Genomic DNA, 24,453 nt, shown 5'->3' on the forward strand with positions numbered 1-24,453 from the left:
TTCCTGGATATAGTCAGGCATTGTGTTCATTGACTTACTGACATCAGAGTTGAGATTTCAACCCAGATCTTTTGGTTCAAATTCAGGTCCATGTCTACTATATACATGGTTAACTCTTCTCTGTACTGAGGTTTTTTTTTTTTTGGTACTTGTCACATTCTGCTTCCTCAGGTTGAATATATTGTGAGGGTATTGTGAGATGATCTGGATGATTTTGCTTTTGTAACCCTACCAATGTCTTACTTTGCACAGAGAAGATAGATTCTTTGATTTCAGATCCATGTTAAAATCTCAACTTCTTTTGGATATTGTGGTCTCATCCCTGCTAATAGGGAGCCTGAAACATATGGATCCTTTGACTTTGTGAGTTGTGAGCTGCAGAAGAGCTAAAGCTGTTTAGCCCTCTCCACTACCTGGCAACCCTTGGGAGCATGGTCCTTTGGGCTTGTAGGTAGCTGGGTGATACAGTGAAACTGCACTTGGAGTCAGAAAGACCTGACCTCAGACACTTACTAGCTGGATGGTCCTGAGAAAGTCATTCAACCTCTATTTGACTCAGTTTCCTCAACTGTAACATAGAAGCAATAATAGTACCCACCACCTAGGTTTGTTGGGAGAATCAAAGGAGATACTTGCAAAGTGCCTAGTACAGTGCCTGGCGCATAGGAAGTGCTATATAAATTCTTTTTTTCCTCCTTTTCTTATTTCCTTCTTAAGAAGGGGCAAACCAAAATGGAACAGATGAAAGCTTCCCTGCTGATCAGTGTGAGGATTGGGCCTCTAAGTAGCCATGGCACTTCTAGTCTGGGAAAGATAGGGAGACCTTATTTTAAAATAAAATAAAACAACATTTGACCTTCAATAAGAAGTCTTTTCTGACCTTTCCCCTTTTCCCTTTAATTTTGGGACATTCTCTCTATGATTACCTCTAATATATCCTCTCTATATCTCATTTATGCAGTTACGTGTATATTATTTCTGCCATTAGGTTGGGAACCTCTTGAGAGAAGGGACTTTTTTCCCCATTCTTTCTTTGTATGCCTGGTGTTTAACTCAGTACCCAGCAAACAGTATGTACTCAATAAATACTTGTTGATAATAAATACTGTTTTTTTCCCCTTATCACTCACCATTTCCTTTATTGTACAAAATAGAAATATAGCGTACTCTGAGGGAAAATGGTGGTTTAGGATTTAAATAAATCATTCTGCCCTGAAGCATCTATTTTTAAGGCTTGGGACTTTAGCTCCAATATCATTGGGTTTGGTACCTTTAGGTCCGGTGGACTTGGCAAATTTAGAGTCAATAGGATTAGCAATCTTAGAATGACTAGACTTGGGAGTCTTGGAATCACTAGGCTTTTTGACACATTATAATCAGACTAACTGTTGGCCATGGGACCAAACTTGGTGAATTTGGCTTCAGACTTGACTGCTTTGGGATAAAAATTGGCAGCCTGGGAATCAGACTTGGTGACTTTGTCAGACTTGGTGGCCTTGGTGTTAGATTTGGTTGCCTTGGGGTCAATAGGTTTGTCAGCATTGGGATCAAAGGACTTGGCAACATCGGCATCAGTGGACTTGTCAAGCTTGGGGTCAGTGGTTCTTGCAGCCATATAACTGTGCTTCTTGTTCCTGGGTCCTAGGTGTTTGGCGCTGACCCGAGGTCTTGGATATTTGGTGGTCATCTTGGGGATGGTGCACTGGGCATTGGCCTTGGGGTTCCTGGACCTGAGAAGCTTGGTCTTGGAGGCCTTGGTGCTCAGGGCCTTGATGTTGTTAGCTTCTTCTTCAGCCCTTTATGTTTTTTTTTTCTTTTTGGCAAAGTGTATGTTTTTTAGAAATTTGGGATCAATCAATTTCAGAGACTCTTATCTCTGTGATCTTTGTTTCTTAATACCATTTCTGTGCCATTTTCATGATTGGTTGTAGGGTTCTTTGACTTAGCCATCTGTCCATCATCACCTTCACTAACAGGAACTCCACAGACCTGAAGAGGTTGAGAACAGGAGAGAGAAAGATACAATAAATACTTGTTGACTCATCCCTTACTCTAAGATGTTCATAAACCTGGGCTATTCTCCTAAAAGCTTTGGCTGAGAGGGGGTGGTGGGGGTGGGGGTGGTTGTTATAATAAGGCCAGTCACATACTGATTTGAATTCAACCTTCAATTTCTATAGATCCAGAGTTACCCATATATGCATTACATTCTTCATGTTCACTAGTCAAAAGATCTCATTTGTCGAGAATCCAAATGAGAACTTTTCAGTACAAATTTGTGCAGGGCAATTAAATTCTTCTAATTGTACCCATAATAATAGATTGCTCTGCCACAACACTTTTCAACCAAGGATTTCAAAATATATCACAGGAATCTGACTGCAAAGACATTGCATTAGACAGAAGAAGAAAAAAATTAGAGGCAGGAGTTCAGAAACTTGGGTGTGGGTCTTAGTTCTACTGTATTCATTACATTACTGTAAGTCACAACCTTTCTATTTCAGTTTCTTCATCTATAAAATGGAAGTCATAGGACCATTGCACTATGGTTGGAAAGGACCTTAGAGGTCAGTCTTGTCTGATACTTTTATTTTACAGATGAGAAAACTGAGTCTCAGATAAGTTAAATGACTTGTGCAAAGTTACATAGGTAATAAGTGGTGACAGATGTGGGATTCCAATTCAGGCCTTCTGACTTCAAAGTCAATGCTAGATTTTAGTGCTCTTACCATTTCAGTATACCACCTCCCTCTTTAATATTTTCTCCTAGTTATGTAAATCTGAGATATTAAATGAAGGAACCAAGTGAGTAAATAAACATAAGGACACTTTGAAAATATAATGAGTTTAGAGTTCTTGCCACTAGTCTACAGCATTATCTTCACCAACAAACCCTATATTTTGACTCACCGTCACACTTTTACTGGTTATTTCTGCTATCTCCCTTCTTGATCTAGATCCCTCCTCTTGAAGCTTTGATTAACATACAGGATAGAGTCTCTTTTTTCACCCGATTCTATTCTTTGAAACTAACACCTTACCCTCTTAAGTTTGTAAAGGTTTCTTGCATAAGGGGAACAGAGAGGGACTTAAAGTAACACATATCTGGAAAGTTTACAAAAATTTTAGCAATTAACCCTGCCCAAGCAAAGGAGACTAGACTTTTGTTTTTTCTTAGTTTTATCTCTCTAATATGATAGACTTCTACTGCCTTATTTGAGATGTTTTGACCAATTCTGTCTGACAAGATACTAAATCAAGCTCTAGGTATCTCTCTGATGAACTGTTTGGTAAAATTTTTTCAACTTCCTGTTAATAACTTTTGTTCTGTCTTTCTCAATCTTAAGATAGTTTTTTTTGGGGGGAGGGTAGGGAAAAATAGAAGCACACAAAACTAAAAAGTTCTACCTTATTTCTGCTATTTATTGTCATTGACCAACCCACTATAAATGGCAGGCAAAACAACTAGGTGGTACAATGACAGAGTACTGGGTCCTGGAATCTGAAAGTCCTGAGTTCAAATCCAGTCTCAAACATTTTTCCAGGTGTGTTAACCTGGACAAAGCATTTAACTTTTGCTTGCCTGAGTTTCTTCAAGTGTAAAATGAGAATAATAATTACACCTACCTTTGAGAGTAGTAAAGCATTACATTGCCAGCTATTATATGAATGCTTATTCCCTTCTCCTCACTAAGGAAGAGCAAGTTTCTATTTCTTCTTTGATCTTTCCTTTGTCTTTTGATAATAATTTTAAAAGCTGATGGTATGTCTCACAAATTATATAGTATTTTAACTTTAGGGTCTGCTGGCTAGAGCCCAGATCAATCTCATTTTTGTAAGGGCAAGGTTCTAACATAGTAAAACACAAAAAATATATGACACGGATAAGCTGGATTCTGAGGCATTCAGCATAGTTTTCTCTTGATTCTTTTTCCTTAGATTTGAACTTTTGGGGCAAGAGCAACTGGGACTGTGCCTGCTAAAGCTATTCCTGCCAGAGACTTGGAGAGCAGAGAAACAGGACTACGTAGAAAAGGCCAGGACTAGGACTGCCTTGGTTCTGAAATTATGGCACCTGCAGAGCAAAATGAATGGAGGTTAAAACATTGAAAGAGGGGTGGCCAGGTGGCTCAGGGAGTAAGAGCACTGGCTCCAGTGTCAGGATGACCTGGGGATCAAATACCAGCACAGATACTTAGCACCACACACAGAAATAACTGGCCATGTAAACTTGAGCAAGTTACTTAACCCTGATTGCTTAAAAAAAAAAAAAAGAATTAGTTAAAACTAGGGGCAGCCACCGGCTCCAGTGTCAGGATGACCTGGAGAGAGAATCCCAGGCTCAGACACTTAGCACCCACCCAGAAACACCTGGCAGTGTAACCTTGAGCAAGTTACTTAACCCCAATTGCTTAGGGGCAGCCAGGTGACTCAGCGAGTAAGAGCACCGGCTCCAGTGTTGGGATGATCTGGAGATCGAATCCCGGGCTCAGATACTCAGCAGAAATAACTGGCTGTGTAACCTTGAGCAAGTTACTTAACCCCGATTGCTTAAAAAAAAAAAAACATTGAAAGAGATCCTGAACACAAAGTTACCAGAGGCTATGAGGAAAGATGAGCCCTAGGTACTATGACTGCTAGGTGTTGTGTAGTCCTTTGTGCTAATAATGAGCTTGGAAAATCTTATTTCCATTGTTTTCTTCTCTGCTTCCCCTTGCTTTTATATCAAGACTTTGAGATAAAGTATTGATCTCCCTTCATTTTAATATTTTTTTTCCTAATTCCATTGGTGAACATGGCTTAAGTTGTTCCTGGCCATACCTCTAGATCTGGCAGATTAACCAGGAGGAGGTTTAGGAGATGGCTGAGAGCAATCTTCTCTGTATAGGCCTTTCAGTTGCTTAGTACCTCCTCTAAAACTTCTTAACTTCTGATGGGGGATGTAGTCTAGATATGTGCAAGATGATTATCACCTGATAGCCAGCAAGCATACTGCATATGGACAGAGAGAAAATGATAAGACTTCTGCTCTGAGTTGAATGTCACACTGTGGTCAACTCTGAAACATATCTGGCAAGTAGTTATATAGCCTCCTTATTGTGTAATAATTTGTACTTGTGAAAATTTCATTGTTAATTTCATTGTTCCATCCTTATTAGACTGAATTCCCCTGTAGAATTTATGCCTCAAATCCTCCTTTTTCTTCCACTGAATTCTGGAAAACTGACTTTAAAAAAGCTAGAGCCCACAGCATATTTATTATGTTTGGATTTTTTCACTTAACTATTAGAATTTTCAAGGTATACTGATCACATACACCTAATGTTTATATAATTTCTCTTCTAGCAGATAATTCTTCCTTATTGGTTAGAATAGGTCTATAACACTAGTTCCCCTGTCATTTTTTTTCACACTTTGAAGACAGAGTCAAGAAATTACCTGCTTTTATGGGAGGAAAAAGTTTAGACGATTAAAGTTCTCTATCACTGTTACATCATAATTCTTTTTCATGTTTGAGATTTCTTGAAATCATCATCTATGTCTTTTCTCATTTCAAATGATCTTTAATATATTCCTATCACAATATGCCTTTTGTTTCTCCTCCTATTCATATTCACTGAAATGACATCCCCCATGTTTTTTTTTTCTTCTCAGGCATTGATTTTCACACATAAGCATATAATTTTAATGTGAAAAGTCAGTTTGCAGTTAGGGTTCACACATTTGAATACACCATCCTTATGTACTCAAGAATGGTTAGTCTTATTTGTTTATTTGCTTATCTGAAGTTCCAGTGAAAAAGAAAAAATAGAAACGTTGGGGTCTACAAATATGTATAAAGGTAAAGCTAATCCATATTGTGGATATTGTGTAACCTGGTTCTTTCTCCTTCCAAAAGAGCAAGGGTTATAACCTCTTCTTGTCGCCAGTTCCACCTGGGGGAGGCTCCAAGAAGGGATTTGTACAGAGTCAGATCAAAGTTGCCAGGCGGGGTGGTTTGGGATCAGGGTTTTTAAAAGTTTGTTTAAGTCAGACACTTCAAAGGCACTTATCAGGGAAACAAGTCAGGCAAAACCATGCCCCTGCTTATATTGAGACCTTGGCCTAATGAGCTTGTTTCAATCTGTACCTATGGCCCTTGCCCGGTTCCATGACACTCAGTTTGGTTTGGAAAAGATTTATGAGCTTTGAAACAGGTTATAGGGCTCCCTTTCCCATCCAGGTGCATGCTTCTTAATCTTAGCCTTAGATAAGGAAGTTGAAGAAACAGGTAAAAGAAGAAGCAGAAGGGGAGTGGAGATAGTGGAACCTTGGGTTGCCTCTCTTCTTAAGACTTGAGTTACTCTTTCTGACTGATTCCTAAAAAAAGTGCACATTCACCTTCTTCCCATTTAACTCTCTCACCTCCTCATCTAGACCCCAGGATCCTAATATTTTTCTTTATGCTTAGATTCATGGCATCCTAGAGCTGCAAGGGACCTCAGAGGTCAAGATCATTCAAGCCTTAAGGAGTAAAGATCATTTCTAAATACTGAAGTTTATACCTAAAATGACTATCTACATAGCAGTTTCCACAGTGGTTTACCAGATGGGTCCAACTCTCAGCTAGTGGGTAACTTGCCCCTGAGGGGCAGAATCAGATTAAAATAGAATTGGAAAATGTTTAATAAAATAACTAAAAATACAATAAAACATAGATAATGTTAATTTGCAGTTTTCTAAGTCAATATGTGGCAATAGGAATACATTTCTATCTGAGTTTGACATGACTGGTTCAAGCTAATTAGATGAGTTTCATTTAACAGGAATTTCTTGAGCAATAATTATATGCAATAGATTTTTGTGAGGTCCTGGGGTGACGGTGATGGATTAAAACATAGTCTCTGTCTTCAAAGAGTTCATAAGCTTGTAGAGAGAAATAAGGCTGGTCTAGAAATAAGGTCATGGGATTTTTTTTTTTGCTTCTTTTTTTTTTGGAGGGGGAGGGCAGGGCAATTGGGGTTAAGTGACTTGACCAAGGTCACACAGCTAGTAAGTGTTAAGTGTCTGAGGCGGAATTTGAACTCAGGTCCTCCCGACTCCAGGGTCAGTGCTCTATTCACAGCACCACCTAGCTGCCCCAAGGTTATGGGATTTAAAATAGATTACTTAAGAAGGTATTGAGTTTCTCCTTCTTGGAAGTCTTCCACTGAAGACTGGAACTTGTCAAGTGTATTATTAAAAAAAATATAATTTTTCAAGTATGAACTGAACTAGATGGCCTGTGAAATCCCTTCCAACTCATTTTCTATGCTCCTCTGATGCTGGAGCTTTAGTGATCACCTACTTCTGACCCTTCACTTAGCAGATAAGGAAAATGAGGCCTAGAAAGGGTAAATAACTTGATTGCACAGGAAAAAAGTAATAGATCCTCTGACTCAAAATCTAGCACTCTTTCCAGAACATTGGCATATAGAACCATAGAGCTGCTGAAACTTTATTTTTTTTAAATTTTGGTAATGGTTGAGGTTTTTTCTTATTTTGATCCATAATTTGTTTCTACAGTTTCTACTCATGGCTATTAGATTTTCCTTGTAGATTCATGAAGACCTCATCTAATCCTTCATCCACAGGATAGTTCTTCAAATTTGTGAATAGAATCAGTTAGTCAATAAATATTTATTAAGTAACTACTATGCATCAAACACTGTGTAGGCAATAGGACTCTAAAGAAAATAGAAAATCACACTTTTCTGTAAATAAGCTCACAGTCTAATGGGGGAAAACAACAAAAATAAAACTATGTACAAGCAAAATATGTAGAGAATAAATGGGATAATCAACATAGAGAAGGCACTAGAATTGGTGTTTGTCTTTTGCTTTGGAGGAGGACTAAAACATCCCAGATGATATCTTGATTAATGGGTGAACTGGATTTAAATGAGGCAGAGTTGCACAAAGTGACAAGCCTCTCTTTCTCTTTCAGAGTCATCAAAGTCCAGTGGCAGGACAAAACTTAAGATAACTGGCAAAGGGGGCGGCCAGGTGGCTCAGCGAGTAAGAGCACCAGCCCCAGTGTCAGGATGACCTGGGGGATTGAATCTGGGCTCAGATACTTAGCACCACACCCAGAAATAACTGGCCATGTAACCTTGAGCAAGTTACTTAAACCCGACTGCTTTAATAAAAAAAAAAAAAGATAACTGGCAAAGAACTAGGACACAATGGATAACCTTGGTGTCTTTGATGTCTGACCAAACTTTAAGTGCTCCACAGAGACTGCTTTATTCACCTTCATGGCTATTGGAACAAATTGTTGTCATTTACCCATTCCACTGAGGGAAGTCTTCATATGAATGGGGTAGACACCCCCCTAACATACTGATGGGTCTAAGGCCCATCAGTTACTCTTAACCTGGTTTAGCCCAGCTGCCAAGATGGTTTACCAAGGTGTGACCACTGTTCATGCTACAAATTCTTGAACCCACAGGTGAGAGCAGGGTGAAAGTGGACACTAAAGGTAGATGAGCAGCCCTAAAAAGGGCTCAGCAAGTTCTCACACCAGAGGTGCTGGTACTCTCTGAATACCCCATGCATTCCATTAATTAAATTCAGGGGAATCAGAAAAGACTTCCTGTAGAAGTTGGGTTTTTAGCTATAACTGAAAGAAACAAGAGAAGGAAATATGCAGAGAAAAAGAGGGAGAGAATTCTAGGCATAGGGGACAACTAGAAAATATACTTAGTCAAGAAATTCAGTGCCTCGTGCAAGGAACAGCAAGGTCAATGGCATTGGATCACAGAGTATGTAGCAAAGGGAAAGGGTAAGATGTAAAAAGCCTTGTAGGTGACCAAGTTTTTAAGGACTTTGAATGACAAATAGAGGATGTTATGTTCAACTTTGAAGGGCAAAAGGAGCCACCAGGTATAGGGAATAAAAATATGAAAAATGACCCAGTACCTGCCATCAAGGATTTTCCATCCTGCTAGTGGTGATACAATATATACACCACTTTAAAACTGCAGAATGTGATGAGAGAAAATAAAGGAACTAGACAAAATGCCCTAGGAAAATTTTGAGAGAAAGAAAGAGTGAGAGAGACAGAGAGAGAAGGAGATACAGAGAGAGAGAGGCAAACAGACAGACAGATACAGAGAGACAAGGGGGAGAGAGAGAGACAAAGGGGGAGGGGAAGGACAAAAGGGGGAGAGAGGGATATAGAGAGAGAGATACAGCGAGATAAAGGGGGGAGAGAGGGGGAGAGAGAGACAGAGAGAGAGAGAGAGAGAGAGAGAGAGAGAGAGAGAGAGAGAGAAACCTTCATGGAAGAGATGACACTTGCCTAGGAAGGAATGAAGTTTCACAGGTGGATTTTGAGTAGTACATTCAAAGTAGGAAGCCAGGCAGAAAAGAAAGAAGGAAGGAAGGAAAGGAGGGAGGGACGGAGGAAGGAAGGAAGGAAGAAGGGAGAGAGGGAGGCAGGGATATAGGACAACACCTGGACCTTGAAAAATAGAGAAATCCAGATAGGTGGAAAGGAGGAATGAAGAGAACCTTCCAGGTCAGGGAAAAGTGTGGAAACTGCAATCCTCATTATAATTTCAGAATAGTGAGTAGTATCAAAATCCCAAAATCATCAAATTTCAGAGATAGAAGAGAACTTAGAGAGAATATTATCATACTAATATCTGGCACAAGAGTCTCTGTTTTAAGTTCTCCACTGATGGAGAACCCATTACTTCCTAAGTTAACACAATTATTTGTTTTTTGGTAACAATAACTATTTAGAACATTGATCTTTTGTAGAACTTCAAGCTGATTCTATTCCACTTCCACCTGTTGTTCCAAGTTTGCCCTTGGACACCAAAGCAACATAGTCCAGTATAAAGAATACTTGAGGGGTGGCCCGGTGGCTCAGCTAGTAAGAGCACCGGCTCCAGTGTTGGGATGACCTGGATCAAATCCGGGCTCAGATACTCAGCACCACACCCAGAAATAACTGGCCGTGTAACCTTGAGCAAGTTACTTAACCCCGATTGCTTAAAAAAAAAGAATACTTGATTTAGAGTAAGAGGACATGGGTTCAAATCCCGCTTGCTGCCTATGTATCCTCTATGGACAAATCACCTGACTTTTCTGAACATTAAATTCCTTATCTATAAAACTAGAGAATTGAACTAGATGACCTCTGGAATGCCATCTAGCCCCAATTCTCAGACAATGCTTATCTTCATAGGACATTGAGAAAAAAAAAATCTCAGCTTGAATGAAAGGAGTAACTTCTGTTAATGTATAAAAAACCCCTTACAAATAAGGCCCCAATTTTTATCTTTTTAATATACAGAAGCTAAGTGTAAGCAACTCCCCCTAATGATGCAGACTGTGGTTAGATAGTTATCTGAGACCCTGTTTTCCCCCATTGTTTTCCCTGGCTTAAGTCTCTCTCCATTGCTATTCATCTACCACTCCACTGCCAAAGTGATTTTCCTATAGAGTAGATCTGACTGTGTTACTAACCTGCTTAAAAACTCTAGTTGTTCCTTATTCTCACCAGGATCAAGTCATACAGTTAGTATTTGTCAGATGAGGACCTGAACACAGGTTTTTGAACTCTAAGGTCAGTTCTCCACCCCCTACATCACTGTCTCTCACCTATTGAGGCTACCAGACTAAATGTCAGGTTTCAGTCTTCAGCTATAGAAAAAACCTGAACAGCATTTAAAAATAAAAGGCAGACACACTCCAACTACAAGGCATATCTATTTCTAACTAATGTTTAAATTTCCCAGGGGAAACTAGAGTGGATTCATCTGGAGATCACTCAATACAGGGCTTCTTAGTTCCTCTGGAGAGGCAAGACAGGCCTTGGTCCAACATTCTCTTCTCCAGAGGGAGGTTGGTCTCTGGCTGCAGAGTGTCCCTTTGAACTTGTAGGTAAACACAGGGCACTTAAGTGTAACTTTCTAGAACTTGCCAGCTTTCCTGAGGACAAACCACAACCAAATACAACAAACTATACATAAATTAGTTTCAAATATTTAGTTCTTGAAGTCTGTCCAATGTGGACAGGCAGAACTCCATCAGTGGGATTGGGTAAAGAAGACATCAATAATGCCCTTTATTCATCTCAATTTTTTCTTGCATGAAGATAAAAGCACTTTGACTAAACAATTTTTCATTCAGTCAAACTGTAAACCCAGCATCATCCAAACTGCATAATCCATAAATTACATCTGACCTTGTTAAATATTAAATTTCTGTCAACTTCAGATCATGTAAATCATCCTTAAAACAGATTTGAGCATTGAACATTGAAGTGAAAGTAGAGTAAATGAAAATATTAAAAGACAGTCAAACAAATGAGCAATACCCTTCTCCCCCTCCACCCAAATACTCTTATAGAATTAATACTTCAGATTAAGAAAAACGAAACAAAATGGAAAATCAAATAGTTAAAAAAAACAACAAAATAAAACCTGGAAAATTATTTCTGAGCACTTTGACTTAAACTCTCTTTTGTCCATCACATTCTATCTTTAGGTGTCCAAAAGTAGGGACTGTATAATTTTCTTCTCTTTTTCTATTGGAATATGGTTGTGAGTCATAGAATGTTATATGAAGTCTCCAAATAATTGAGATGGAGAGTCATGCAAGGGAGAGCTAGGTGATGAACATGAGTAGATTACAATACATAGTACAGTGATATGAGTGCTAAATCTGCATTAAAGGTCCTGGGTAGTTTAAATTCTCATTACCACTTGGGTGATCATGGGCAAATCACTTCAACCCTTTGAGTCTCAGTTTCCTCAAAATATATTAGGCAATATGTTAAGTGCTTTACAAAATGTTTTTCTCATTTCATTGATTTGACTGATGGAGTGTTGGTGTGTATAGGATAGCATGTTGTTCAGTGTGGCTGGATCACAGAATGTTGGAGTATAGTATTGTATATAAAGAATGGAAAAATGGGAAGAGGCCATGTTGTGAAGAGCATTAAATACTTAACAGAAGACTTTATACTTGATCCTGGTGTTAATAAGGAACAACTGGAGTTTTTTAAGCAGGTTAGTAACATAGTCAGATCTACTCTATAGGAAAATCATTTTGGAAATGGAGTGGTAAATGAAGAGCAATGGAGAGAGACTTAAACCAGGGAAAACAATGGGGGAAAACATAGTTCAGGAGAGAGAAAATGAAGACCTGTGAAGCCTAAATGCTAGTTAGTCAGTCCTGAGTGGTGATCCAGAAAAATATGAGAGGTTCCAGTGGGTCCAGGTATATTGGCCAGAAAGTAAGAGGAAAGCAGTTGTGGGGGAAGAGGGTTCTTACATAATCCCTCAGCTCTCCCCCAAAAAAAGATAGCAAGAAGAGAAAAAACAAAATTTCTTGTAACAAATACTTATAGTCAAAATAAATTTCCTTCACTGGTTTTATGCATTCACACGTATGTGTACACATATACATATATACACATATATGTATGTAATTATATATAATTATTGTATTATATATATAATATCTATATACATACACATATATACTGTGGGTATATATTTATTTTTTTTAATTTGTATTATTTTTAAAAGTTTTAGTCCACATTCTCTTCCTCCCATTCCTCCTCTTCTCTTTGAGAAGCTAAGAATTATGATACCTATCATGCATATGAAGTCATGAACAACATATTTCTATATTAGCCATGTATAATGGCAAGCAAAGTAGTACTTTGCTGCTTGTTTCAGCTATTTGAGTGCATTTGAACCTCACTTTTGATTGTATCAAAAGTCTTTGTTGGAAACAGTATACATTGTGTTACCCTTAATAGGCCTACCTTTCCTGCCCTTAATAGGCCTAACACCATCACATGGAGCCCACAGTGAGAGGAGCTTGGTGAAAGAGCAGAGCAGGAAGGGTGGAGCAGGAAGGAGCAGAGAAGAGAAAAGCTGGAGCAGAGCTGGGAGTGAGGAGAACAGAGAGGGAGAATGTTTGTGATGTTGGCACTCTGTAGCACTCTGTCTGTAGTTCTGGCAGACAAAAGCACCCATCTTTCGTTCTTAGACAGCCGTCCTGAAAGAGGACTTACAGAAGCTCTGAAAGAGGACTGTTACAGAAGGTCTGGGACTTTACTGGTGATTTGTTTGATTTCTCAGACAGAAGCCTTGTCTGTTGATTTGTGTTACTTTGTCAGACAGAAAGTGAATTGATATGTAGTGCCGTCAATGTGTGTAAATATTGCTATAGCTCTGTTAAGTTTAATGTGTATAAATGTTGTTGTAGCTCTGTTAAACTTTATCTCCTGAGGAACAGAAACTTCAAAGAGCTTAGAGTGTAGCAATTCCCATAAGCTGAGGTATTAAACAGGAGCATAGAGCTGCCTACCTGTGAGTACAGGCAAGAGTCATGTGAATCCAGGCAAGAGCTGGGAGAAGTCATCCCATGGAAGAGGAGCCATGGGGTTTGAAAGTCAGCATTGAGTTAAGATGAAAGAGGACTTTACTTGGGTACTCTGTATTGACTGATGAGATTTTGACTTACTTCGACCTAGAGGTGGATGGTGTTTGTACTTTCTGCTACCCCTTTAGGATGATTGTCTTAAGGATGATTAGAGTCCAACCTTTAGTTAAGATGAAAAAAGATTTTCCTTGAACACTCTGTATTGACTGAGGAGATCGTGATTTACTAGATGTTTAAGACTTTGTAGCCACCTTAGTAAAAAGTTGTTATGTTATATTGTTGTGAATGTTTTGCTTTAGTTTATTGCTGAATAAATAGAGAGTTCACTATATTATGAGATTAGATCCTTAAAGTTATTCACTGCAGCAGTCCTCAGGAGAATTGCTCACGATTGGCTTTACACCATGTTGTAAAAGAAAGAAAAAAAAACATGAAAAATAAAGTGAAAAAAATGCTTCAATTGGTACTTGGAGATCATCAGGTTTCTCTGTAAGGAGATAGCATTTTTGATCATGAGTCCTTTGGAATTTTCATGAATTATTTTATGTATCAGAGTTAGTCTATCACAGTTGATTGTTGTTACAATATTGTTCTTACTGTGTACAATTTTCTCTTGGTTCTCCTCATTTCGCTTTCTCTCAGTTCATATAAGCAAGTCTTTCATGTATTTCTGCAATCCCCCCTTTCATTATTTCTTACAGCAAAAAAGCATTCTGTCACAACCAGATGAAACAGATTGTTTCTTTATTCACCACTGATGGATATCCCCCCTAGTCCACAATTTCCAAATCTTTGCCAACACACAAAGAATAGCTATAAATATTTTTGTACATATGGGTCATTTTCCTTTTTCTTTGATCTCCTTGGGATACAGAAATAGTAGTGGTACTGTTGGTTCTTGATTTTATAGTATAGTTCCAAATTCTTCTTCAGAATAATCAGAGCAATTCATAGCTCCACCAAAGCAGTAGTGTCCCATTTTTTTCTTTCTCCCCTCCAGGTTTTGTCCTTTTCCTTTCCTATCATGTTAGTCAATCTTATGGATTTCAGGTGATACCTCAGAGTTGTTTTAATTTGGTTTTCTCTAATTATTAGTGATTTAGAACATTTTTTCATATAATTACTGAGAACTTTGATTTCCCACCCCTTCCCTGAAAACTGCCTGTTCATATAACTTTACGATTTATCAACAGGTGAATGGCTGCTATTTTTACAAATTTGGCTCTGTTCCTTATTTTTCAGAGAAACTTATTGTTAATTCCCCCAATTTCCTGTTTTCCTTCTGATTTCGACAGCATTAGTTTTGATTGTATAATAATTTTATTTAACATAATCAAAATGATACATTTTACTTCCTATGATCCTCTCTTAATTTGTTCATAAACCCTTTCTTTATCCATAGATCAGAAAAGTAATTTTTCCATGCTCCCCTAATTAGCTTATGATATCACTATTTACACCAAAATCATGTATCTGTTTTGTCTTTATCTTTGTATATGGGGTGAGATGCTGGTTTAAGTCTAGTTTCTGCTAGAGTACTTTCCAATTTTTCCAGCAGTTTTTGTGAAATAATGAATTCTTGTACCGATAGCTTAGACCTTTTAGTTTATTAAATACCAGATTGCTGTGGTGATTTACCTTTGTATATTGTGTGCCTAATCTATTCCATTGATCAATTACTTTCTTATCCAGTACCAAGCTATTTTGATGATTTCTGCTTTGTAGTATAGTTTGAGATCTGGTACTCTAGGTTGCCTTTTTCACTTTTTCCCCCTCTATTGATTCCCTTGATATTCTTGACCTTTTGTTTCCCAAGAGGAATTTTATTATAATTTTTTTCTAACTGTATAAAATAATTCTTTGTTTTTTTAATTGGCATGACACCGAGTAAGTCAATTATATTATATTGGTTCGGCATACCAATGACTAGTTAACATTTCTCCAATTGTTTAGATCTGTCTTTTTTGTAAGAAGTGCTTTATAATTATGTTCATATAGTTCCATTGTGTGTCTTGGCAAGTAGACTCACAAGTATTTTCTACTATCTGCAGTTATTTTAAATAGGATTTTTCTGTTGGTTTTTTTTGTTTGTTTCTTTTTTGTAATACATAGAAATGTTGATGATTTGTATAGGTTTATTTTATATATGGCAGCTTTGATAAAGTTGTTAATTGTTTTTACTAGTTTTTTAGTTGACTCTCCAGTGTTCTCTAAATATATTTACTATTTTATCTCCAAAAAAGAGGTGGTTTGGTTTTCTCATTTCCAATATTTATTCCTTCAATTTTTGTCTTATTGCTATTGTTAGAATTTCTAGTAAACTATTGAATATTAATGGTGACAATAAATATCCTTGATTCATCCCTGATCTTATTGGAAATAGATTATCTCCGTTACATATAATCCTTGCTCTAGGTTTCAGATATAGTTTTGTTGTTCAGTCTTTTCAGTAATATCCAACTCTTTATGACCCATTAGGGTTTTCTTGGCAAAGACATTGGACTGGTTGCCACTTTCTTCTCCAGCACATTTTACAAATGAAGAAATAGAGGCAAACAGGCTTAAGTGACTTTCCCAGTGTCACATGGTTAGTAAGTGTCTGAGGGTGGATTTGAATTCAAGTCCTCCTGACTCTAGTCCCACTGCTCTATCCACTATGCCACCTATCTCTTTAGATGGATTCTACTTATCATTTTAGGAAAAGTTCCATTTCTTTCTATGCTTTCTGGTATGAGGGTATGTATGTTTATGTGTGTATTCATTCTATATATTAAATCTATCCATCAGGAGGGGGATAATATTACTTCTTTTCTCTTCTGGGATCATGGATGGTCATTGTAATGATAATTTTTCTTACAGTCTTCCAAATTGTCTTCACAATGTGTTGTTATTATATAAATTGTTCTCTTGATTTCTTCATTTCAAGTCTTCATAGGTTTATACAAGCCTTAAAAATTGTTCATTATTATAATATTGATATAGTAGTCATTGTTCTTCTGATTTTCCTTACTGATTACTTTATACATTACCATATATGTATTTCCACATCTCTTTGAAATCACACATTACAATACAATACTATTTCTTCATATTCATTTACCAAAACTTATTTAGCCATTTCTCAAAAAATGGGTATATCTTTAGTTTCCAGATTTTCCCCTACCTCAGAATATCTATAAGTGTTTTTATATATAGGACCTTTTGATATTTCTATTATCTTTTTTGAGCATAGACCTAGCAGTGGTATAAATGGGTTAATGCGCATTCACTATGTATTAACTTTTTGTGTGTAATTCCAATAAGTTTTCTAAAATTGTACACATTCACAGTTCTATTGACAGCGAACCAATGAACGTTTTTTTCCCCATAGCTCCTCCAACATTTATAATTTTTCTACTTTGTTATCTTTGTCAATCTGTTGGGTTAGGGAGAATCTCAGATTTGCTTTCATTTAGATATCTATAAATAATCATGATTTGGAACATTTTCCCCCATGTATACACAGGATTTCTTCCCTTGAAAATTGCCTGTTTACATCCTTAGACCATGTAGCAATTGGGGAATGTATTCATTTTTTTTAATGTTTATTCTCCATATGCATCTTTGTTTGTTATCTTTTCTACTAAAACATAAACTTCTGGAGAATAGGGATTGCATCATTTATTATATTTATAATCACATTTCCTAAGACAGTGCCTGGTGACTTATAAATGCAGCTTCTGTGTTGGCTTCTTTCTTGGGCATCACAATTTTTCTAGTTATTCTTCCCATCACCTAGATTTTTAGTTTTGGAATCATCTTTATAAAAATGATGTCAATTGTATTGATAAGGTAAGCAATTAGTATGAAGGATTTACAGATATAAAGTCTAGAGAGGACACATGTAGGTCATCTAATACAAACTCTAATTTTATAGATGAGAAAATCAAGGCCCAGAGATGTTCATAAGATTATAGAATTGTTGATCTAGAGAGAGAAGGAATAATCAGAAGTCAGACTAGTTGAACGTCCTCATTTTATTGATCAGGAAACTGAAACTCAGAGAGGTTGTTAGCTGACTTGACTATAGTTGTAAATTGAGTATGTGAAGTAGAATTCAGACAAAAGTTTCTTTCTCTATGCTCTTCACTAACTTATTCAGTATCAAACTCAGATCTTCTGAATCTAGGATCACACAAGATATATAGATATAGATACAGATACAGATATAGATATTTTGTGAAGTACTTAGCACAGTACCTGGTGCTTCTTGAGAGAAAGGTTGTTTAGTTGGTTGGTTGGTTGTTTTGCCTTTGCATCTTCAACACAGCACAGTGCCTTGTATGTGATAGGCACTTAACACATTTATCAAATTGAATGGCTTACCCACAGAAATCCCTTTACCAAGCACATTTCCATAGGGGGAAAATATGTCAGTTTTTTTTCCTGATTTTTATTTTTAGCAGAAAAGAAAATGTGAGTTCACATCTTAACTCTGCAACAACTTAGATCCTCAGTTTCCTCGGCTCTAAAATAATGGAATTAATTAGAACATCTCTAAGATTTCTTCCCACTCCATACTGTAAGATCACTAAGATAACAAGCACAAAAAAATGTGAGGAAAGGTTTTATGTAGTGTGGCTATTCAGAATATATCAGGTTGGAATGCTTATAACACATTTGAATTCTTTAGAGTAGACTGACCATTGGAATGGTTTTTCCAAGTTGTATTTCCATGGAAAACAAGAGTGAATTCATAGTTTCAGAGTTGGATTTACGATCTTGGTTTTGTTAATATTTATAACCAAAAGTTACTGATGAGTTTGCTGTTTGGGAATATTTGGAGATGAGAATGGTTAACCAAGTATTTCTACACTCTTCTACCCTGAAAACAAATGTTCCTATCTTGAAAGCAAATTCACATGACCAAACAATTGGCCACTCTTGTGGCTGCTGAATTCTGAGAACATTCTAAACTTGGCAAGAACTGCATACCTGTCTAGCAGTTATTTTTAGCACTGTGTGAACTTTTTTCTCCAGACTCAGACCCATTCAAACTGTGCAATTGAGTTCAGACGCCCAAATGTCAAACAAAGATATATTTCTGGAATTCTCTTTCAGCCAGTGGAAACTTTGACAAAATTTCTCACCCAACCCAGACTAATCTGACACCCCCTTAGGCTCATGCTGCTCAGGGAAGATTCCATTCACATTTTGCCAACCTAAACAGATCAGATTCTTCTCTCCCTTTTCCTCATTAGAGAGTCCCCTCTGACTCTAAATGGATCCTTTTGGCATTTGTGTCTCCAAGAACCAGTGTCTCCAAGTGCCTTCCAAATGATGCCCTATGGATATCCCATTTGAAAGACTATGAATTATAAAATGGATTTATAGGCAAAGGCTCTGGGTTCAGATCTTGACTTTGCTGCCTCAGTTCAGCATCTGTAAAATGAGGTGTTGGAATAGATGACTTTTTATGAGCCTCTGAGTTCTAATTCTTTGATCCTATAGGGACCCTGAAAGTACTACACTTGGAGTCATGAGACTTGGACTCCAATCCCAGCTTTGCCACTAGGTGGCATGATGCATAAAGATCAAGGCCTGGAGTCAGGAGGACTTGAGTTCAAAATTGACCTCTGACACTTACTAGCTATGTGACCCTGGGCATGTCACTTATCCCTGTTTACCTCAGTTTTCTCAACTATAAAATGACCTGGAGAAGGAAATGGCAACCCACTCTTGCACCTTTACCAAGAAAACCCCTACTGGAGGGATAGAGAGTTGGATGTAACTGAAATGACTCAATAACAGCATCTGTGTGAACTTAGGTAAACCAGTCTCCTCGTCTGTAAAATAAATAGTTTTCATCATTTGAAGATTGGCTGACCAAATTCTGATACAAAAATGTAATGGAATATTATCATGCTGCAAGAAACCATCAGTTTCAGAAATTAATAAAAATATTAGAATACTTTGATGAACTGATACAGAATGAAGAGAGTAGAGTCTAGAGAACAACATACATACTGATTGCAACTATGTAAATGTCAACAAAATTCAAAGATCGAGGAACTCAAGTTAATTTCAGTGGCCAATTCTGATTCATGAAAAACAGAATGAACATAACTTCCTTCCTCTTAGTAGAGAAATAGGCAGCTACAGGCACAGAATATCTTATTAGGTGTCAGATAAGGTGACTTTGTTGGATAGTTTTCCTTAGCTGGTTTTTTTGTTGTTGTTTTTGTTTTTCCTGGAACAATCTATTCTTTGGGGATGGAGCATTATACTGGGTAATGACCGTGGTTTAAAAATAAGACTTTTTAATAAAAGGGGAAAAAAGTGATTGAATGAATTGGGCTGGATGGTCTGGGAGGTCTCTTGTGGTTCTTATGTTCTTTGATTTGAATGTCTCTGCATTCATTCTGATTGGCAATTTTTTGTGGGAACCAGAAAAAGCATGCTTTTAAAACATTTTTTAACTTCTGAGGGGAGGCCTTGTGTAATGAATAGCATACTAGACTTGAAATCAGGAAAACCCAGGTTTAGATCCCAATTCAAATGCATACTAGCTGAGTGACTATGGGAAAGGTCACTTTCAACCTCTCTTTGAACTCCAGCTTCCTCATCTGAAAAATGGAGACTTTAATAGTAGCAGGTACCTCATAGCATGTTGTGAGAACAGAACCTGTGATTTCATTGGTACAAGCAATTCCCTATAAAGAACTTCCTTTATCACTATTTACATCTTTTCTGAAACAGTCTTAGGGAGCTAGAAGACTGAGAGATTAAATGACTGCCCAGGGCCATATGGCCAGTATATTTCAAAGACAGGGACTTAAGTCAGGTCTTTCTAACTCCAGGGTCAGCTAGTGTAATGCACAGAGTCCTTGGCCTGGAGTTAGGAAGACCTGAGTTAAAATCCTCTCTCAGATACCTACTAGGTATGTGACTACAGGTAAGCCACTTGACCACTTTCTGCCTTAGTTTCTTCATCTGTAAAACTGGGATAATAATAGCACCCTCTTCCCAGGGTTGTGAAAATCAAATGAGATAACATTTGTAAAGTGTTTTTCAAACCTTAAAGCACTGTGTAAATGTTAGCTATTGTTATTACTAGTCACTCAACTTCTTTCAGCCTCAATTTTCTTATCTGTAAAATGGGGTTCATAATAGCACCTATCACACAAGGTTGTTATGACATTAAAATGAGATAATAAATGGGAAGCACTTTTCAAACCTTAAAGTGTTTTATAAATTCTAGCTATTATCACTCCTCACTGACTCTTACTTAAAATAATATATAATCAGCTGCCATTATTAGTCAATGGCTTAATGATCTTATCACTATACACATTTCCCTTCACTGATACAAATCACTACCCATTCGTATTTCATAGGATCGTAGATCTAGAGTTGAAAATGACCTTGTAAGATGTCTAACCTAACCACTTCCCCTCACAGATGAAGTTGGGGCTGAGAGAGGGTAATTGACTTCTCTAAGGTTAAAAAGGTAGTAAGCAGCAGAGCTGAGATTTGAACTTAGGTCCTTTCTATCCAACACTTTCCTCAATGCTACACTGCCTTCCCATGATCTATTGTTTTTGTCCATGTCCTTCTATAGACCCTCCCCCCATCCCCCACTCCCCTCAGAGGAGCTCCCTGGTGGGACAGAAACCTTGGTCACTGAATATTTGCTGGCTGGTAGTGAAGTACCCAGGTTATACATCTGCTGTCCCTCACTCAGGCTACATGCCTTGATATTGTCTCACATGGCACTTCTTATGTACAAGTCATGTTTGGTAATAGACTACAGGCTAGTTACGCTCATGATGGTATGTTTGGGAAGTAACGGAGGGTGACACTGCCTTCAGAGTTTCCATTCTAGCAACCTAGAACCAGGTTGCAGGGGAGGGAGTGCATTCCCCACTGGGGTGAGTTTAATGTTGGGGGAAGGGGTGTTCAGTGTATGCATTTTCTATTCTAGTGGCACAATGCAACTCTAGATCTATACTTGAAGTTTTTTTTTTCTATTTGCTAAAATGTGCATTTCAACAGGATAGCCTTCAAGAACCCAGAGTCACTGCCATAATATAAACAGAGCACTGCAAGAGAAAGTTAGAGGTAGATGCTCATTTAATGAAAAATAACAGCCCATTGGCAAGTGATTCACTCTTCCTTTGCCCACAAAGCTATCATGAAATTCTCACTGTTCCCAGAGTGCACAGGCCCTTCCCTGTCTTGGCTCTAAGAGGCTTGTATAATAGCAGAATCTGGTCCACCATGCAATGGCTTTAGCAGTCAGGAATAAAGGACGTTGTTTTATGCAGTCTTGCATTCTCTGGACAGGCTTGTTCTTCTCAAACCAATAAGTGAAAAATGCTTCCACATACTTTTATAGTTGGTTGTCTGCATGTGTTTTTAAGTAAAAGATTCACAAATATTTTTAAACATTTCTCTGAAGTGTGACCACAGCAGTAAAGTAATGATGACATTTACACTGCTGACTTTAAATTGCGATGTGAGCTGTTGTTCTCCCCCTCCTCTTTCTCCTCCTCCCTCTCTTCTTTTTTCTCCTCCTTTACCTCTTTCTTTTTTCTGCTCTACTCATTCACTTTTTTCCTTCTTTCTTTTCATAGTTATCTTTATCTTCTCACTCAGATTTTCCCTTCCCTAGTTCAAGTCCATGTCCCCTTTCACTTTTAAACTATTTTGACCACCAGTCCAACCCATACACAAAAAAGAGTCCCCCTACAACATTTTCTCACTGCTTCCAGACTCTATCCTTTCACTACATCCTTCTAGCAACTGCAAAATAATTTTCTTAAGGAACAAATCTGATTCTAAACATTCCCCCCCACTGCCCTGCTCAAGGGGCTCCAATAGTTCCCTGCTTTTTCTAAGTCAAAACACAATTTCTTCGTTTTAGTATGTAAAACTCTTAACAATCTGAACTTAACCTAATTTTCCAGATTCAGTTCACATTACTCCCTTTAAAAACTTACTGGTCCAGTCAAAATGGGCCTGCTTGCTGTTGCCCACATACTATGATATTCTATATCTATATTCTATATCTTGTATCCCTTCCTTTACACAAACTATTCTCCATGTCTTATATGTATTTCCTCCTTGTCTCCATTCTTTAGAAATCTTAGCTTCCTGATACTCAACACAGGTGCCAGCACTTCTGAGAAACTTTTTGCTGATCTGCTAATTGCTGGTTCTCTCTTCCACTTCACATTATATTGTCTTGATATATATACTTGTGTATTATTTCACACCAGTAGAATGTTAGGTCCTGGGGGGAAGGAACTTTTGTTTTTGTTATTTTTTTTATCTTTTTTTTTAACACAATATCTTGCAAAGGCTATTCTTGGAATGTATTCTTTGCTCATTTCTGTACTTAACATCTCCAGTTTAGTTCATAGATCAACTCAAGGACAGCTTTCTATATATAATATTTCCTTAAACTTCCACCTGCTTGTGGTTCTGACTCTAAGCCCAGAATTCTTTCCACTATATCATGCTTCCTCTTATTTGTCACTTAGATGGTAGTGTAGATTTCCTTTCATGTTGGGGCTTGACTAGATGGCCACTGAGCTCCCTTTCAACTCTCAAATGTTGCAATTCCATGATTCTATAATCCTCTATAAAATGATAGGCGTAATGGCATGAAGGTTTTGTAATCATGTAGCACCCTTCTGTACAGATAACAATTATGATGACATTATACCAGCTTCTTATCTATTTTACAGTCTAGTACAGGGTCCAGCATGAGATGATTTTGTTGTTTAGTTGTTTTTCAGTTGTATTCAACTCTTCATGACCTCATTTGGGGTTTTCTTGTTAAGGATACTGGAGTGGTTTGCCATTTCCTTCTCTAGCTCATTTTACAGTTGAGGAAACTGAGACAAACAGGGTTAAGTGACTTGCTCAGGGTCACTCAGCTTAGTGAGTATCTGAGGCCAGATTTGAACTCAGGAAGATGAGTTTTCCTGATACCAGGCCTGACATTCTACCAACTACACCACCTAACTGCCCATGTGATGATTAGGTATTTAGTAAAATCTATAGGGTAGTTAATAAAAACCACTACCTGATTTGACCTTCAATACAATTCCCTAAGTTGGGCCAGGTACAGTTATCTCCACTTGACAAATGAAAAAACTGAGACCAAGAGAAGTGAGTGTTAGATAATCTCAAATGATGATGATGATGCTAACTCATTTATTTAGCATATTTAAAGATTACAAAGAAATTTTCTCATCACAATCTTGTAAGATAAGCAGTATAAGCATTTTTAAACATGTTCTATTTATTGTGCATATATATATGTACATTGTATATATATATATCTTAGATATACTTACATAGGTTCATATTTTCTCTGCTAGTAGAATTTAATTTCCTAAAGTACAGGATTGTTTCATTTTTTTCATTGTATCTCCAAAACCCAGTATAGGACCTGGAATACAGTAGATGCTTAATGAATGCTTATTGATTAATTTCGTATAGGAAGTAATTCATAAATATTTGTTGAATGAATGAGACTTCTTTGAAAGAAAAAAAGGGTTATACATTAAAGCACTTAGTATAGATCACAATCAGTTTTTCTACATGCCAGGTTGGGGTGGGGGTGGGAAGGTGGGAAATGTGATCTATATAATCAAAATAATAGGATAACTCTTAGAAATACTTTTGAGTCAGTCACTTCAAGGCAGTTTATAAGCATGAACATATTATTCTTATCCATGAAACACTCATGGAGACATGACATAATATCTTTATTGATTCTGTTGATAAACTGTCTTAATTTTTCTTTTAAATATAATCACTTACCTCAGTGTATTTTCCAAATATAGTCGAATAGCTCTTCTGGTCTTGGTTTCTTAGTTGTAACATTAGACTTCAACAGCATATGCTAACTTTTTTCAATAACACTGTTCTCTCTGTTCAAGTCAAGGAAGTATAATGAACCATTGTCTGCTACAATTACCAACATATGAGGTTTCCTCAAAACTAATTGGTAGAGAAAACATTTTTTCT

At 37.3% G+C, this 24,453-nt stretch overlaps 1 long non-coding RNA gene across 1 annotated transcript; it reads right to left on the minus strand.

Annotated features, from left to right (window-relative positions):
• Positions 1–1,476: 1,476 nt before the first annotated feature.
• LOC138155909 (uncharacterized) lies at positions 1,477–24,453 on the minus strand. Its single transcript, XR_011167023.1, has 3 exons — positions 24,247–24,453; positions 23,778–23,872; positions 1,477–1,989 (listed from the first exon to the last, which is right to left on the minus strand). It is a non-coding gene; the product is annotated as an uncharacterized lncRNA (long non-coding RNA).

This window comes from Petaurus breviceps, unplaced genomic scaffold, assembly GCF_028583685.1.
Source record: "Petaurus breviceps papuanus isolate PSGF00001 unplaced genomic scaffold, PetGlider_PUasm1.0 98, whole genome shotgun sequence".
NCBI lineage: Eukaryota > Metazoa > Chordata > Mammalia > Diprotodontia > Petauridae > Petaurus > Petaurus breviceps.